The following is a 17,986-nucleotide window of genomic DNA, read 5'->3' on the forward strand; positions in this document are numbered from 1 at the left end:
AAAAGTATCACTCGGGGTTCTGCACCAAATTTTGCAACAAGTGTAAAAGAAATGGTCATAGCGCGGCGAAGTGTGAGGTCTACGGACCAGGGGTTAATAGAACGAAAGGAACAAATGGTGTCGGAACGAGTAATGGCGGAGCAAGTAGTGTCGGAGCAAGTTATGCCAATGTAGTTTGTTATAAATGTGGAAAACCGGGCCACATTATTAGAAATTGCCCGAACCAGGAGAACACGAATGGACAAGGCCGCGGAAGAGTTTTTAATATTAATGCAGCAGAGGCACTAGAAGACCCGGAGCTTGTTACGGGTACGTTTCTTATTGACAATAAATCTGCTTATGTTTTATTTGATTCGGGTGCGGATAGAAGCTATATGAGTAGAGATTTTTGTGCTAAATTAAGTTGTCCATTGACGCCTTTGGATAGTAAATTTTTACTCGAATTAGCAAATGGTAAATTAATTTCAGCAGATAATATATGTCGGAATCGAGAAATTAAACTGGTTAGCGAAACATTTAAGATTGATTTGATACCAGTAGAGTTAGGGAGTTTTGATGTGATAATCGGTATGGACTGGTTGAAAGAAGTGAAAGCAGAGATCGTTTGTTACAAAAATGCAATTCGCATTATACGAGAAAACGGAAAACCCATAATGGTGTACGGAGAAAAGGGCAACACGAAGCTACATCTTATTAGTAATTTGAAGGCACAAAAACTAATAAGAAAAGGTTGCTATGCTGTTCTAGCACACGTCGAGAAAGTACAAACTGAAGAAAAGAGCATCAATGATGTTCCCATTGCAAAAGAATTTCCCGATGTATTTCCGAAAGAATTACCGGGATTACCCCCACATCGATCCGTTGAATTTCAAATAGATCTTGTACCAGGAGCTGCACCAATAGCTCGTGCTCCTTACAGACTCGCACCCAGCGAGATGAAAGAACTGCAAAGCCAATTACAAGAAATTTTAGAGCGTGGTTTCATTCGACCAAGCACATCACCGTGGGGAGCTCCTGTTTTGTTTGTCAAGAAGAAAGATGGTACATTCAGGTTGTGTATCGACTACCGAGAGTTGAACAAACTTACCATCAAGAACCGCTACCCACTACCAAGAATCGATGACTTATTTGATCAACTACAAGGCTCGTCTGTTTATTTAAAGATTGACTTACGTTCCGGGTATCATCAAATGCGGGTGAAAGAAGATGATATTCCAAAGACTTCTTTCAGAACACGTTACGGTCATTACGAGTTTATGGTCATGCCATTTGGTTTAACTAATGCACCAGCTGTGTTCATGGACCTTATGAACCGAGTGTGTGGACCATACCTTGACAAGTTTGTCATTGTTTTCATTGATGACATGCTTATTTACTCAAAGAATGACCAAGAACACGGTGAACATTTGAGAAAGGTGTTAGAAGTATTGAGGAAGGAAGAATTGTACGCTAAGTTTTCAAAGTGTGCATTTTGGTTGGAAGAAGTTCAATTCCTCGGTCACATAGTGAACAAAGAAGGTATTAAGGTGGATCCGGCAAAGATAGAAACTGTTGAAAAGTGGGAAACCCCGAAAACTCCGAAACACATACGCCAGTTTTTAGGACTAGCTGGTTACTACAGAAGGTTCATCCAAGACTTTTCCAGAATAGCAAAACCCTTAACTGCATTAACGCATAAAGGGAAGAAATTTGAATGGAATGATGAACAAGAGAAAGCGTTTCAGTTATTGAAGAAAAAGCTAACTACGGCACCTATATTGTCATTGCCTGAAGGGAATGATGATTTTGTGATTTATTGTGACGCATCAAAGCAAGGTCTCGGTTGTGTATTAATGCAACGAACAAAGGTGATTACTTATGCGTCTAGACAATTGAAGATTCACGAACAAAAATATACGACGCATGATTTGGAATTAGGCGCAGTTGTTTTTGCATTAAAGACTTGGAGGCACTACTTATATGGGGTTAAAAGTATTATATATACCGACCACAAAAGTCTTCAACACATATTTAATCAGAAACAACTGAATATGAGGCAGCGTAGGTGGATTGAATTATTGAATGATTACGACTTTGCGATTCGTTACCACCCGGGGAAGGCAAATGTGGTAGCTGATGCCTTGAGCAGGAAGGACAGAGAACCCATTCGAGTAAAATCTATGAATATAATGATTCATAATAACCTTACTACTCAAATAAAGGAGGCGCAACAAGGAGTTTTAAAAGAGGGAAATTTAAAGGATGAAATACCCAAAGGATCGGAGAAGCATCTTAATATTCGGGAAGACGGAACCCGGTATAGGGCTGAAAGGATTTGGGTACCAAAATTTGGAGATATGAGAGAAATGGTACTTAGAGAAGCTCATAAAACCAGATACTCAATACATCCTGGAACGGGGAAGATGTACAAGGATCTCAAGAAACATTTTTGGTGGCCGGGTATGAAAGCCGATGTTGCTAAATACGTAGGAGAATGTTTGACGTGTTCTAAGGTTAAAGCTGAGCATCAGAAACCATCAGGTCTACTTCAACAACCCGAAATCCCGGAATGGAAATGGGAAAACATTACCATGGATTTCATCACTAAATTGCCAAGGACTGCAAGTGGTTTTGATACTATTTGGGTAATAGTTGATCGTCTCACCAAATCAGCACACTTCCTGCCAATAAGAGAATATGACAAGATGGAGAAGTTAACACGACTGTATTTAAAGGAAGTCATCTCCAGACATGGAATACCAATCTCTATTATCTCTGATAGGGATGGCAGATTTATTTCAAGATTCTGGCAGACATTACAGCAAGCATTAGGAACTCGTCTAGACATGAGTACTGCCTATCATCCACAAACTGATGGGCAGAGCGAAAGGACGATACAAACGCTTGAAGACATGCTACGAGCATGTGTTATTGATTTCGGAAACAGTTGGGATCGACATCTACCGTTAGTAGAATTTTCCTACAACAACAGCTACCATTCAAGAATTGAGATGGCGCCGTTTGAAGCACTTTATGGTAGAAAGTGCAGGTCTCTGATTTGTTGGAGTGAAGTGGGGGATAGACAGATTACGGGTCCGGAGATTATACAAGAAACTACCGAGAAGATCATTCAAATTCAACAACGGTTGAAAACCGCCCAAAGTCGACAAAAGAGCTACGCTGACATTAAAAGAAAAGATATAGAATTTGAAATTGGAGAGATGGTCATGCTTAAAGTTGCACCTTGGAAAGGCGTTGTTCGATTTGGTAAACGAGGGAAATTAAATCCAAGGTATATTGGACCATTCAAGATTATTGATCGTGTCGGACCAGTAGCTTACCGACTTGAGTTACCTCAACAACTCGCGGCTGTACATAACACTTTCCACGTCTCGAATTTGAAGAAATGTTTTGCTAAAGAAGATCTCACTATTCCGTTAGATGAAATCCAAATCAACGAAAAACTTCAATTCATCGAAGAACCCTTCGAAATAATGGATCGTGAGGTTAAAAGACTTAAGCAAAACAAGATACCAATTGTTAAGGTTCGATGGAATGCTCGTAGAGGACCTGAGTTCACCTGGCAGCGTGAAGATCAGATGAAGAAGAAATACCCGCATCTATTTCCAGAAGATTCGTCAACACCTTCAACAGCTTAAAATTTCGGGACGAAATTTATTTAACGGGTAGGTACTGTAGTGACCCAAAATTTTCCATGTTTATATATATTAATTGAGATTGATATTTACATGATTAAATGTTTCCAACATGTTAAGCAATCAAACTTGTTAAGACTTGATTAATTGAAATAGGTTTCATATAGACAATTGACCACCCAAGTTGACCGGTGATTCACGAACGTTAAAACTTGTAAAAACTATATGATGACATATATATGGTTATATATATATTTAACATGATATTATGATAAGTAAACATATCATTAATTATATTAACAATGAACTACATATGTAAAAACAAGACTACTAACTTAATGATTTTGAAACGAGACATATATGTAACGATTATCGTTGTAACGACATTTAATGTATATATATCATATTAAGAGATATTCGTACATCATAATATCATGATAATATAATAATTTAAAATCTCTTTTGATATTATAAACATTGGGTTAACAACATTTAACAAGATCGTTAACCTAAAGGTTTCAAAACAACATTTACATGTAACGACTAACGATGACTTAACGACTCAGTTAAAATGTATATACATGTAGTGTTTTAATATGTATTCATACACTTTTGAAAGACTTCAAGACACTTATCAAAATACTTCTACTTAACAAAAATGCTTACAATTACATCCTCGTTCAGTTTCATCAACAATTCTACTCGTATGCACCCGTATTCGTACTCGTACAATACACAGCTTTTAGATGTATGTACTATTGGTATATACACTCAAATTATCAGCTCTTAGCAGCCCATGTGAGTCACCTAACACATGTGGGAACCATCATTTGGCAACTAGCATGAAATATCTCATAAAATTACAAAAATATGAGTAATCATTCATGACTTATTTACATGAAAACAAAATAACATATCCTTTATATCTAATCCATACACCAACGACCAAAAACACCTACAAACACTTTCATTCTTCAATTTTATTCATCTAATTGATCTCTCTCAAGTTCTATCTTCAAGTTCTAAGTGTTCTTCATAAATTCCAAAAGTTCTAGTTTCATACAATCAAGAATACTTTCAAGTTTGCTAGCTCACTTCCAATCTTGTAAGGTGATCATCCAACCTCAAGAAATCTTTGTTTCTTATAGTAGGTTATCATTCTAATACAAGGTAATAATCATATTCAAACTTTGGTTCAATTTCTATAACTATAACAATCTTATTTTAAGTGATGATCATACTTGAACTTATTTTCGTGTCATGATTCTGCTTCAAGAACTTCGAGCCATCCAAGGATCCATTGAAGCTAGATCCATTTTTCTCTTTTCCAGTAGGTTTATCCAAGGAACTTAAGGTAGTAATGATGTTCATAACATCATTCGATTCATACATATAAAGCTATCTTATTCGAAGGTTTAAACTTGTAATCACTAGAACATAGTTTAGTTAATTCTAAACTTGTTCGCAAACAAAAGTTAATCCTTCTAACTTGACTTTTAAAATAAACTAAACACATGTTCTATATCTATATGATATGCTAACTTAATGATTTAAAACCTGGAAACACGAAAAACACCGTAAAACCGGATTTACGCCGTCGTAGTAACACCGCGGGCTGTTTTGGGTTAGTTAATTAAAAACTATGATAAACTTTGATTTAAAAGTTGTTATTCTGAGAAAATGATTTTTATTATGAACATGAAACTATATCCAAAAATTATGGTTAAACTCAAAGTGGAAGTATGTTTTCTAAAATGGTCATCTAGACGTCGTTCTTTCGACTGAAATGACTACCTTTACAAAAACGACTTGTAACTTATTTTTCCGACTATAAACCTATACTTTTTCTGTTTAGATTCATAAAATAGGGTTCAATATGAAACCATAGCAATTTGATTCACTCAAAACGGATTTAAAATGAAGAAGTTATGGGTAAAACAAGATTGGATAATTTTTCTCATTTTAGCTACGTGAAAATTGGTAACAAATCTATTCCAACCATAACTTAATCAACTTGTATTGTATATTATGTAATCTTGAGATACCATAGACACGTATACAATGTTTCGACCTATCATGTCGACACATCTATATATATTTCGGAACAACCATAGACACTCTATATGTGAATGTTGGAGTTAGCTATACAGGGTTGAGGTTGATTCCAAAATATATATAGTTTGAGTTGTGATCAATACTGAGATACGTATACACTGGGTCGTGGATTGATTCAAGATAATATTTATCGATTTATTTCTGTACATCTAACTGTGGACAACTAGTTGTAGGTTACTAACGAGGACAGCTGACTTAATAAACTTAAAACATCAAAATATATTAAAAGTGTTGTAAATATATTTTGAACATACTTTGATATATATGTATATATTGTTATAGGTTCGTGAATCAACCAGTGGCCAAGTCTTACTTCCCGATGAAGTAAAAATCTGTGAAAGTGAGTTATAGTCCCACTTTTAAAATCTAATATTTTTGGGATGAGAATACATGCAGGTTTTATAAATGATTTACAAAATAGACACAAGTACGTGAAACTACATTCTATGGTTGAATTATCGAAATCGAATATGCCCCTTTTTATTAAGTCTGGTAATCTAAGAATTAGGGAACAGACACCCTAATTGACGCGAATCCTAAAGATAGATCTATTGGGCTTAACAAACCCCATCCAAAGTACCGGATGCTTTAGTACTTCGAAATTTATATCATATCCGAAGGGTGTCCCGGAATGATGGGGATATTCTTATATATGCATCTTGTTAATGTCGGTTACCAGGTGTTCACCATATGAATGATTTTTATCTCTATGTATGGGATGTGTATTGAAATATGAAATCTTGTGGTCTATTATTATGATTTGATATATATAGGTTAAACCTATAACTCACCAACATTTTTGTTGACGTTTTAAGCATGTTTATTCTCAGGTGATTATTAAGAGCTTCCGCTGTCGCATACTTAAATAAGGACGAGATTTGGAGTCCATGCTTGTATGATATTGTGTAAAAACTGCATTCAAGAAACTTATTTTATTGTAACATATTTGTATTGTAAACTATTATGTAATGGTCGTGTGTAAATAGGATATTTTAGATTATCATTATTTGATAATCTACGTAAAGCTTTTTAAACCTTTATTGATGAAATAAAGGTTATGGTTTGTTTTAAAATGAATGCAGTCTTTGAAAAACGTCTCATATAGAGGTCAAAACCTCGCAACGAAATCAATTAATATGGAACGTTTTTAATCAATAAGAACGGGACATTTCAGTGTCTCACCCCAAGATTTATAAAATACAATAAAATATGTAAAAACGGGGCTATGAGTTCACCTTAGTAGCACAGAAGAGTTATTCCACAAGAGAAAATGAATTGAACGGAAGAACGTGATCGGCATCTCAACCTAGAGATAGAATGTACGATCAGATGTTGTCTAATAGACATAAGTATATTAACTATACTAATGATAATGGTTTTCTAAAAGAAATTCCATTTTCGGAAAGGTTACTATTTATGGAAAGTTTCCACTTTTAGTAACTTTTCAATTATAGAAAGTTCGGACTATAATCTTTAGCAAGACGTTGTACAACTTTCTCAAATCTCGTTGCTATCATACAAGTCACTCTGATGATCAGTTGTTACCGGGCGCCTAGGATTCTTGACCAGAATCTATGTCTTGGCATTCGAAATCCACAAGCGGTTGCCATAAGGCAACAAGGACCACCCTAGGCCATATGTAGCGGTGAGGTTCGAATATAGTGCACGTTATCTTGATTATAACCTTCACATATTATATGTGTACAAACTTTTATTATATAGCTAAGTTAATTATATATATTTAGTTACTATTAGTATTATATAACTATTAATAGTTTTATAATTATATTTGCATTATTATTCAAGCTATAATTACAATCTTGTGACTTGGATTAATTAATATTTATAATACTAATCACTGTCATACAATATATATATACATATATATGTATATATATACATATATATGTATATATATATATACATATATATGTATATGTATATATATATATGTATATATATATATATGTATATATATATATATATATATATATGTATATATATATATATATATATATATATATATATATATATATATATATATATATATTTTTATAATATATACATATATATGTATATATATATATATACATATATATGTATATATATATATGTATATGTATATATATATATATATGTATATATATATATATATGTATATATATATATATATATATATATATAACATAATTGGTTATATTATTTGTTATTTAATTTACAAGATACTTATTAATATAGCACTTTATTAATCCAATATAATCCATAAATACCTAAATAATTAATTAAATACCTAAGAATCATATAAATAATTTTTATAATCTTAGTTGAAGATAAAAATCAGTAGAAAAATTTAAGAAAATATTTTTATTACAATTTTGTTGTTATATTTGTTTTTATTCTTGATTTAATCACAAAACAAGTTTAATTCTACATAAAATACTAAATAAACCTAAATAATTATTTTTATAATTTTTATAAGTTTTTTACAGTTTAATAACCTGTAGAAAAGTATTTATAAAAATATTTCTTTAATTTTACATTTATTTTCTTATTTACCTTCTATTTACATAATAATAGAGTTTAATTATATAATAATTAATAATTCGACCCATAAATTAATTTTTATAATTTTCTCAGATGTATACAAAGTTTATTAACTCAGAAAAATTATTTATTTATTTTTATTTACCATATATATTTTTATTACGAATTTCACCTTTTTTCTATTATTAAATAACACATAATTGGAATTTAATTTTTTATAAATTATATTCTGACCTAAATAATTAAATTAAATATCATACTTTACTGGAAAAATATTTTTATAATTTAAATAGCCTTTTTCCTATTTTTTTTATAAATATATGCGTATACCATATATATATATATATATATATATATATATATATATATATATATATATATTAAACTTTTTTAATTAAATAAAATATTAAATCATATTATTAATCAGTAAAATTATTTTTCCTAGATCTCATATTACTTATTAGTAATTAACATGCATAATTTATAATTTATTAAACTCAATACATAATTATATATATATATATATATATATATATATATATATATATATATATATATATATATATATATATATATATTCGGCCTAATGAAAAAGACAAATAAATTAATAAAAATTGTTAAATAAACTTATAAATCTGCAAAATTAATTTTTATAAAACTTATTAATCATGTATAGACTTCATTCAAGAACGCCGCCGCCCAGCTAATTATCATGCATTTAGAAAAATTTTATGAAGTGAAAAATATTTTATTTGTTTTTGGTTTGGGGTTCGGCCGAAAAAAAAAACAAGAAAAAGAAACCGAAAAAAAGGAAAGAAAAAGAAGAAAAGAAAACTCACAATTTGTCTAGGGTTTTGAGAGCTCCCAAAAATTTGATGTAAAAATTATGAGGGATTAAAGCCTATTTATAGATTTTAATTACTTGGAGAGCAAGAAAAATACAATTTAATTAATTAATTAAAAAAAATTCCTTTTTTATTTTCGGCCGACCTAGGCATTTTTCTTTTTTTTCTTTTTTTATTAAATGGAACAATCTAGAATATCTTATATTTTATTTTCTTTTATTTAATTATCATAATTTATTATATATTTATATATATATTTTGGTATATATATACATATATTTTTTATATTTAATTTACAAATTTACATTTGTAACCCATTACTTAATCATTTTATATATTTACTCATAATTATATTTTATTTACATTTTATTTACATTAATATAGATTAGAAAAAATTACGCCGTTGGTACCTGTGGTTTGTTCACATTTGCATCATAACACCCAAACTTTTATTTTTTCGTAGTTGGTACCTTAGTTTTGCTTAACTATCATGGTTGGCACCTCAACCCAACTGTCGTCAAAATTTAATGGTTAACCCCTCATATTATACAGTCATAAAAGAACAAGGGCTACTAGTGTAATACAGTAAAAGTTTAGGGATTTTTCTTGAAAAAAACTGCATGTGGTTAGAATTTTTTTTCATAAAGTTGGAAAATGTGTACGAGAAGATTTGTAGCTGGTGAACAAAAACATTGAAAGCAAACAATCAAAAACTCTAAAAATTCATCAAATCAAACAAATTAAAAATTGAAAGAAAAGAGCAAACCCTACTAATATGTGTCTTTTGAGAGAGACAGAACCATAGATTTAGTGAAATCGATGGGTTTACTGCATTTAAAATCATCCAAACTTTGTGAAGGACTATATCGGCCACCAGAAAAAGTCCACTACTGCACAACCATCTTCATCCCAATTTAGGTATATCTCACCAACCTAAAACTCCAATTTTACCCGTCAGTTATGTTGTTACGGCACATGTTGCTATGACCACTCTCTCTCATCACCGATATTTAAAGCCGCCACCACCTATTCCTTTGGTCACGATGATGATTCTAAAACACCAGCAACGTACGATGATGATGATTGATATTAGTTTCTGAATAATTTTAATGGATTATAGTCTGCGAATGATTTTAGAGGATAGTAGATAATAGTCTCTGTATATAATACGGAGTATTATAATGGATGATGAGTGTCAATGGTTTATCCATTTGATGGTAGCGATCGATGGGTGTAAATTTGATCAACTAGAAGTTTCTTGTAATTAAATATAAAAGTGCATTTTTATTTATATTTTTTTTTATAGTTTGTTGGTGGTTAATTACACATCCAGTTTAACCAGATTCATCTTTTTAGGAAAGTCCCTAAACTTTAATGTATTACACTAGTAGCTCTTGTTCTTTTATGACCGTATAATATGAGTGGTTAACTACTAAATTTTGACATCGGTTGAGTTAGGTGTCAACTATGATAGTTAAGCAAACATGAGGTACCAACTACGAAAAAATAAAAGTTTAGGTGTTATGATGCAAATGTGAACAAACCACAGGTACCAACGGCGTAATTTTTTCGATTGATTATATGCATTTTAAATACATAGTATATATATTTAATAATAATAATAATAATATTATTAGGGTTAGGGTTTAGTTCATTAATTACGAGTATTAATTACTTCATTTAATACGTATGGATAACAACCCTAATAATAATGTACGAAATAACAATGGAACCCTAGGGGCATTACAGTCATTATAGAGTGGAAAAATGAGGGTTGTTATATTATCGTTTCAATAGAATCTTCAGGATTGAAAGCTTTAAGTAGACTACAGTAAGGGAGCTGCTAAGCGGGTCAGACTCTAGATAGGTCTTTTCATGGCAGTGGATCAGACCTCTTTTTGGCGGGCTATTAGGTGATTTACAGGAATTAAAATGCTTGATTTCACCTATGCCTTTTCGTGACAGCAGCTCCGACAAGTATTTTGGTTTCCAGAATAATGTTTCTCACCACTCTCTCACTTGGTTCAAACGAAAAAGTGTGTTAGTTTCCCATCAAAAATTGATTTCTCTTATTAAATATCATCTTTCTCTCTTTAACTGTGAGGTATTTATTTTGATCTACAAAATATTCAATGCACTTAAATACTGATAATGAAATGACCCTTTAATTCAGATAGTATTGCTTGCATTGTTCACAATGAACATGTCATTAGTATTGGCACCAACAATATAAAAGTATGAATAAGGCAATGAGCCATGTTGTCGCGTTTTCTATTCATCATTGTGGCAGAAGCACTTAGTATAGCAATACATGATGCATAGGCATATGGGATCTTTAAATGCATCAAAATTGGTTCGTAAAACCTATCTTTAGCAACCTACAATATGTCGATGACGCCTGGTTCATTGGAGAATGGTCTGAAAACAATGTCATCAACTTAACTAACACCCCTAAATGCTTTAGGGATGCTTCATGTTTACACATAAACTTCTCAAAAAACAAAGTTTTTAACCTAGGCGTAAAACAAGAGGACATTTCAAAGATGGCACAATTACTTGAGTGCTCATCCAGTTTATCCCAATTAGTTATCTAGGTTTTCCGACCAGAATTAGAATGGACTCAATAGCGCATGGCGAAAAGTCATATCCAGATTGCTATCAAAGCTCAATCCATGGAAGGCAAAGTTGCTAACGATAGGTGGAAGAATTACATTGGCGAAGTCAGTGTTTGGGAGTCTCCCACTCTATTACATGTCTTTATTTAAAGCCCCAAACGACGTGATTCGGACATTGAAATCCTTGAGAGGAAATTTTCTATGGAATAACCTAGGCCGAAAAGGTATACCATAATAAGTTGGAAACAAACCAACTCGACCAAAAAATATGGAGGTTTGGGTATAGGTAGCCTTAAGGCAAAAAAACGTAAGTCTCATGTGCAAATGAAAAGGCCTTCGAGCGTATAAGTTTGAATTTTCTCTCCAACACGATGCACTGTTATGGTTTCGGTCAAAGATGGATTAAATGGATATACGCAAGCCTCTCATCAGCTTCCATCTCGGTTTTGGTCAATGTTTCACCTACTAGAGAATTCAAATCGGAATATGGTGTTCGCCAAGGAGACTCATTTTCTCTTTTTTTTGTTTATTATAGCAGCAAAGGGACTCAATATACGATCAAAGAGGGCTGTTTTGAATGGTTATATAAAAGGAATAGAGGTAAGTCAGGATAAAATCATGGTTTCACATCTTAAATACGCCGCTGACACTATATTTTTTGGAGAATGGAGCAAACGTAACGCGTCTAAGATTGCAAAACTATTATAATGTTTCGATGATCTCTCGGGTCTCAAAGTAAACTTTAAAAACAGTCTTTATGGAATAGGTGTTATAAAGATAAAGTTGAGGAAATGGCAAAACGCATTGAATGTTCGGCCGTCTCATTACCTTTTACTTATTTAGGAATGCCGATTGGTGTAAGGATGTGCAAAGCAACGTTGTGACAACCTATCATCGACAAGTTCAAGAAAAGATTATCCGATTGGAAAGCAAAGATATCTTTTGGAGGTCGACTAACAATGGTAAAATCTATCCTTAGTAGCTTACCAGTATATTTCCTTTCACTTTTTCTTGCATTTTATAGTACCATTAAAATACTTGAATCTTTCAGGCGAAACTTTGTGGGGGGGGGGGTAATGTATCAAACAAAAAAATTATGCCGCGTTAAATGGGATCAAGCTTTACTTTCTTACAAAAGATGGTTTAAACATAGGATCTTTATATGCTAAAAACCTATCCCTATTATGTAAGTGGTGGTGACGCTTTAAAGATGAACCTAACGTGTTCTTGTCCAAAATAATATCAAGTATATATGGAAAAGATGGTGAACTAGTTTATCTTAATATTTGCAGAATATCAAATGGTTCAAGCATTTGGAAGGTAATAATTAAAGCAGCTGGCAAGCAAGTGAATTGTGTCAACATAAGTTTCACCAACTCAATTGAAAAAAATATCGACAATGGCGAAACAACTAGCTTCTGGAAGGATACACGGATCGTGGGATGCAGTTTGCAATCAAAATTCGGAAGATTGATCATGTTGGAATCAAATCAAGATACAATCGCTGACAGGATGTGCTCAAATTTTTCTCATCAAACATTGATCGAAAATTGGGTTAGGCCTCAAAGAGGTCGAGCCCAATCTGAACTAATCGAGCTCACTATCTTATTTAGGTTTATCATCTCTCTGACATACAAGATTCGTGGACATGGAAATTAGACTCGGTCAGGATCTACGCTACAAACCTTTTGGCCTCGATCATCGATGACAAAAAGCTAGCCGCAACCGCTGTTGATACGGAAACAATACACAACAAAACTTTATCTCATATTGATATTTTTATATGGAGAGCAATCATGCGAAATATACCTATCCGATCACGAACTTGACAAACGATACATCGACTTAAACTCCCTCCTCTGCCCACTTTGTGATACAGAAGTCGAAACAATGGATCATATATTGGCTTCGTGCTCGAAAGTTAAACTTATAAGGACTCTTCTATTAAAATGGTGGAACTTCAATTCAATCGTCATATCTAATATTGAAGAAGCGTTCGTGAAAAAAATCAAATCGTGATAAACACCTCATTAGGAAAACCATATGGCAAGCTACTAAGTCGGTTTGTGGATACACGATTTAGAGAAATAGAAATAGTAAAATATTCTCGAACAAAGAATGATCATCTAATCGAATCATCTCGAATATCCAAACCCAAAGTTTCAATTGGATCTCTAAAAGACTCAAAAGGTCCTTCATCGAATGACACCAATGGTTGATAAATCATTCGTTCTTCACATCTTCAAATAATCAGAGGACTGGCATCAGTTGGAGTCGTGAAGCCCCAAACCACTTTCAATACACAGATGTAATTATTCACTGTGTATATTATATAGCCCATTTCTATTGCAACATTATCATGGGACATACTAGACTAATTTTCTCGCCCGGGCCATGGCCCATTATGTACATTGTAACGATATCATGTATTATTAATGAACTTTTTGCTTTAAAGAAAAGGGTCTTAGTAAGTATCACATATCACATATACTTATTAAATCTTAATTGGTTGGTTGAAATAGTAAATAGTAAATATTTATCTTAGGACAACAAGAGAGAAAGATAATGTTTACTTTGAAAACTTAATAGCACAATTTAGTACTTTTGTCTTTTATTTTTTATGTTTCTTAAATCACTACAATTTTAAAACGTAGGGTTTTTGACCTAACAATATCGAGGTAAGTGATCTATTTTGAAGTTAAGAGTTCGAGTTGTATGATTATTTATTCGTGATATAAATGTGTGAGTTTGTGGTAAAAAACTAAAAGATAGCTAACTAATTTCTCTTAAAGACAATGCACAAATAAAGCTAATGATTTCGTGACTAAAATTGGGCACCTGCTTTTTCTAAAAGTGCAGTCTCAGAAGATAAAATGTGCACTTCAAAATTGTCTTCAAAATCCCTTTAAAACATTTTATTAAACTAAATAAATAAAGAATATGAATCTCTTTAAGAGAACTATAAAGCTTGATGAATTTGAATCTTTCTAATAATATATATATATATATATATATATATATATATATATATATATATATATATATATATATATATATATATATATATATATATATATATATATATAGTGAAAGGATCCCTAGAGAACTAGAGTATGTAGAGAACCCATAGAACTCATAGATTGAACTTCAATCTATGTGGAGATTGAGCTTCAATCTATGGAAAAAAAAATACAAACTGGAAAAAAAAAACTGCAAAAAAAAAACAGCGAATCTGCACAGAAAAAAAAAGTGAATCTGCAAAAAAAAACTGCAAAAAAACTACAAAAAAGGTCAATCTGCACGCAGATTGACTCAATCTGCACAAAAAAAAAGTCAAATCTGCACAGAAAAAAGTCGATCTGCAAAAAAAAAAAAAACGCAGATTGACTCAATCTGCACGCAAATTGACTCAATCTGCATAAAAAAACTGAAAAAAAGTCGATCTGTAAAAAAAAAAAAAAAACTGGAAAAAAATCTGCAAAAAAAAAAAATCTGAACAGAAAAAAAAATCTGCAAAAAAAAAATAAATAAAAATAAAAATATGTGAATCTGCACGCAGATTTAGTGAATCTGCACGAGTTCCATGAGTTCTCTACTACCATGAGTTCTCCATGGATCCTCACCCTATATATATATATATATATATATATATATATATATATATATATATATATATATATATATATATATATTGCTTTACAGGAACTTTTAATTATGATATTTAGAGACCAAACAAGCAATATTAAGAGATTATAGAAATATGATATCTTGTTACTACTTTATGCATCTTGAAACCGATTGGGATTCCAAGGTAAGTGAAAGGTAGTACTCCCATTTCAATGGTCATAAACAATCATAAAAATATTTAGTTCGATCGTCTACATCGGATTAAAAATACCATTTTCTCCGGGTAGCATGAGTAGAGAACACTTTTTATGTTATATTAATTAGTTTCATGTAATATATGTGACATTATCCTGCTTCTCAAATCAACACTTAATATATGATCAAATATGATTAATAGAAACGGTAATTGGTTCGCCAAAGATGCACTCCTTTTCTTCTCGGTTAAGTTGGTTTGCTTTGAGCAAGTGGAGGAAAAGATTCTTAGAACATGCACGAGAGGGAAGAAAGCGTTTTTAGCCGCGGAGAAGTTTGGTGTCTCTTGAGACCTTTTCGTTATGGTTGTTGGTTTTTATTTTGTTTTGTCTTGTTGGTTGGGTTATTGTGTTTAGTTAATTAGTTTATAGTGTTAGACTTAGTTTGTTTTGGCTTCGTATGATTTGTTGTCTCTACTTAATTTCCTTTCACGGTTTCTTTGGTTGTGTAGTTGGCTCGGTTTGCCTCACCCATATTTTAGCTTTATATATTTGTTTGGTACTTTGGTTATCGGTTTTTGTTTGGCTTGTCGAGCCGTCTTTTGTTTGTATCGTTATTTTGATGGGTTCCTTCAAGTTCCTGAGTTATATAAGGTTTTTTTTCATCAAGTAAAAACAACATATAATTTAGTGTAACACTTATTCGTCCCCCACATTAAGCTTGCACATTGCTAATTATAACCTTTAAGACCACTCCCAGCGGTAAGGGGAGTGTCTTCCCAAGTTTCATCCGAGGGCGCCGATGGCATTGGTGCCTCCCTCCACCGCCCTGCACAACATCGCCCTCACTAATTTCATCGTATAGCATATTCGAGGACGTGCAACGGCTATGTTTTTAATTGTAACGAATACATTATTTGCAGCAATATATATATACACACACACACACACACACACACACACTATATACATAAACAAAACACTACAAACCCAAAACACTTCAAAATAAAAAACACACACTTCACACACACATCTTCAAAAATGTTGACAACTCCCCCGATGATCTTCTCGTTCGATGTTTATTACGGCAGTGAATTCGACTACATACGAAACCAAATTGTATGATTGCCAACGTGGTTCAAAAATTTCGTTTGAAGACATTGACATTCGAGACGTTTGTTTAGACGAGTTGGTTGAATTTGTGAAGAAAAATGTACCGTTTGAACATACATACGTGTTATATTATGACGACGACTGTATTTCGGAATTGTCCGCTCTCTACCTTCGTACCGAGGAACAACGTAACGGTATAAAAGAAACTATCATCTTCCATTCAAATCGAATTTCTGTGTATTTGAAATTTGATGATGGTGATGATTATGTATCATTTGACCCATATGAAGGTGATCCATCTCATCCCGATTCTCGATGGAAATAAATCGTAAATTTTAAGTTTTAGGATTTTAAAATAAAGTAGTAATTGTATTAGGACTTGCTAATTATCGTAATTTTTAATTTTTTAGCACTTCTAATAAATTTTAATCGTTTTTTTTATTAATTTAAGTGTGTTTTTATTTTAATAATAGTATTATTTATAAAAATGAATATATTATCGAAATTTAATAATAATAAAATTTAAGGAAGTATGTCATAGTTGACAATGTTGTGTTATGGGAGTGTTATGAGAGGAAGTGGTGAGGAACGAGAGAGAAAGCTGATGTGGCGCTGAAAAAGTGTTGAAGAGGGCGTCATGAATGGGATTGGTCAGTACTGATTATACTACTGTCAGTCTGTCACGTTTTAAGATTCAAATTTATCATATACCATCCGTTTTGTTATTTTCTCTTCATTTTTTATTTGTCAGCTTTGTTTGTTATATATGTAGAGGCCTAAAGAGTTCAATAATTTGTGTTGATATTGTATATTATTTCATAGGCTTTAATGAAAAATATTATATTATTTTACTCTTTCTTTTTTAGAATGATAAAATTACGACACATATTATCAGTATATACAATATACAATCACAATCACAAAAGTTATAATATTCAAATATCTAATACTTCACCTTAGTTTGTGGGGACAACCTACCATGCTAAGTAAAGTTACAAGCAGCAAGAAGAAACATATATATGTAGTGGCACAAATTTTAAATTTGTGTGGTTGTGAATTAGGTTCATTTGCGATGTAATTTCGGTAACACCATAATATAATTAAATGTTAGACAACGTGTAAGCAACTTATTCTGATGAAGTTTTTCTTATATTGTGTTTCTTATTCTGATGAAGTTTTTCTTCACATTGATAGTCAACTTATCTTTTTTAAACAAATCACGTTTAACACGTTTGTTTCAATAGTAACCAATTAAAGTTATACGGAGTAACATTTTTAACTATTGATACCTTTATCTTAAA

The sequence above is a fragment of the Rutidosis leptorrhynchoides genome, chromosome 8 (genome assembly GCF_046630445.1).
Source record: "Rutidosis leptorrhynchoides isolate AG116_Rl617_1_P2 chromosome 8, CSIRO_AGI_Rlap_v1, whole genome shotgun sequence".
Lineage (NCBI taxonomy): Eukaryota > Viridiplantae > Streptophyta > Magnoliopsida > Asterales > Asteraceae > Rutidosis > Rutidosis leptorrhynchoides.